Source organism: Babylonia areolata, chromosome 27 (assembly GCF_041734735.1).
Source record: "Babylonia areolata isolate BAREFJ2019XMU chromosome 27, ASM4173473v1, whole genome shotgun sequence".
NCBI classification, from domain to species: domain Eukaryota; kingdom Metazoa; phylum Mollusca; class Gastropoda; order Neogastropoda; family Buccinidae; genus Babylonia; species Babylonia areolata.
Genome location: NC_134902.1, coordinates 16303864 through 16306363, shown reverse-complemented (window position 1 = coordinate 16306363; position 2500 = coordinate 16303864).

The window sequence follows — 2500 nt, the reverse complement described above, 5'->3', positions numbered from 1 at the left end:
TCCGCGAGGGTCTGGGTTCGAAGCCCGGTTCTTTCTGACGGGCGTGAATAGTCGAGTGGTTAAAAAAAAAAAAAAGCGTTGGATTTTCAATATGAGGGTTCAGGGTTCGAATCTCGGTAACGGCGGCTGGTGGGTGAGTAAAGGGTGGAGATTTTTTTTCCCCCATCTCCCAGTTCTATATATGTGCTGACCTGCTAAGTGCCTGATGAACCCCCCTTCCTGTGTATACGTACGAAGAAGATCACATACGCACGTTAAAGATCCTGTATTCCATGTCAACGTTCGGTGGGTTATGGAAACAAGAATATACCCAGCATGCACACGCCTGAAAACGTAGTATGGCTGCCTACATGTCGGGGTGGATAAACGAGGCGGTCATACACGTAAAATGTTACATGTCTGTGTGAGTGTGTATGTGTGCAAGACTGAAACCTGATTGAATGACACAGGAAACTAATGATGAGCGCCCAGTGGCAGCTGTCAGTCGGTCGGTTCAACTCAGGTAGGCAGCCTGTTGTGTAAATGACTGCGTGTTTGTAAAGCGCTCAGAGCTTGGTCTCCGACCGAGAATATGCGCTATTCAAGTATACAGATCATCATGATCATCATCATCAGCAGCAGCAGCAGCAGCAGCAGCATCGCACTTTCTCCCAAGTTTAACTCACTCAGTACGGCCAGTCCTCTCTTCTCCTCTACACAGACCCCTCGGATGTCCAGTGGGTGTCTGAATGACCCAACCTTTAGCTTCCGTCGTCAGAATTGTGGTATTCTTTGTCAACATTCACCTCTTCAGTATAAGAGCCTTCCGCTTGCAATATTTCGATGGTGGTAATTGGGGTGAAACGCTGTTAACGTCGTCTCTTTCGCCGTTCGTATGGAGAGAGTTAATTAACGAGAAAAATCAAACTGAGCGTCTGGTCATTAAGATGAGATGATAAACCGAGGTCCTGTGTTCAGCAGGCACTTGGCGCATTGTAAAAGAATTCATGGCAACATAATAAGTGTTCTCATCTGGCAAAATTCTGTAGAAGAAATCCACTGTGATAGGTGCGCGCGCGCGCACACACACACACACACAGACACAGACACACACGCACACGCACACACACACACACACACACACACACACACACACACACACACACAGACACACACACACACACACACACACACACACACACACACACACACACACACACACACACACACACACACACACACACACACACACACACACACACACACACACACACACACACACACACACACACACACACACACAACCTCCTCTACCACCATCACTACCAACGACAACCAGTGATGGTGTGTATATCTAAAAGAGCGAAATAATCTTCTCTCTAAAAAGTACAGTCTACGGTCTCACCCCTACCCCCCATCCCCCTCACTCTCCTTCTACTTCCCCCACTACAGCATAATGTTGTGATGTTGTGGGCACAATCTCTGGAACGTAAACTCTGATGGTACATACAGTAAGCGTCCTCCCCCCCCCCTTCCCCTTCCCCTTCCTCTGCCCCCCACTCTCTCTCCACACCCATCCACCTTACCCTCCCAGCTTTCGTCATAATATAACTGATGATGTGATGATTTGGTATTGAGTATGTGGGGGAGCGGGGGAGGGGGGGGGGTGGCGGGTGGCGCGTGGGGTGGCGGGGCGGGGCGGGAGCTTGGAGGAATCACCTACGGATTTTTCTCTTCTTTTCAAAGCCGTTTGGTCTTGTTTACGCGTTCAATGGCCTTGCTAAAAAAAAAACATAAAAATAAATTTTAAAAAAACAATCCTCCAATGAACTGTTATGTGAGGGAGGAGGAAGATGGAGGGAAAGACCAATGAAAAATAAGATAATATAATGAAATAAGGTAAAATAGAATATTTTTTTTTAAATTAGACAATACAAAATAAACTAAAACAGATTAAACTAATAAAATAAAATGAAATAAGATAAAATGATGCACTGACAACATTGCATAATGGAGAGGAAAACCTTTATTTTATTTTATTTTGGGAAGGGGGTACACGCGCGCGCGCGCACACACACACACACACACACACACACACACACACACACACACACACACACCTTCCTCCTACAAGACAACAGGTAATGGTAATGTACCCTTATAGACGATGACCCGCCACCCACCCTCCCCCCTACCCCACTCCGCCCCCTACCTTCCCATCGCCCCCTCACCTCCTATTCTCCCCCCCCCCCACCCCCGCCCTCCTCCTCCCCCTCCTCCTCCCCCATACAAGGCCACAGTTAACGGTACCAAAAGAAAGCATCACCGTACCCTGAGAGAAAATTACCCCCTCCCTACCAACCAACCCACCTCCGATTCTCCTTCATAACTCCCCCGCCCCTCGCCCCCCCCCCCCTTCCCCCCTATCCCCCCCCCTCCCCCAAACTCTCTTTCTTCATCCACCCAGTGATGCTGTTGGTGCATCAGAATAATATCGTCATTTTTCTTTATCTTTGCGTTC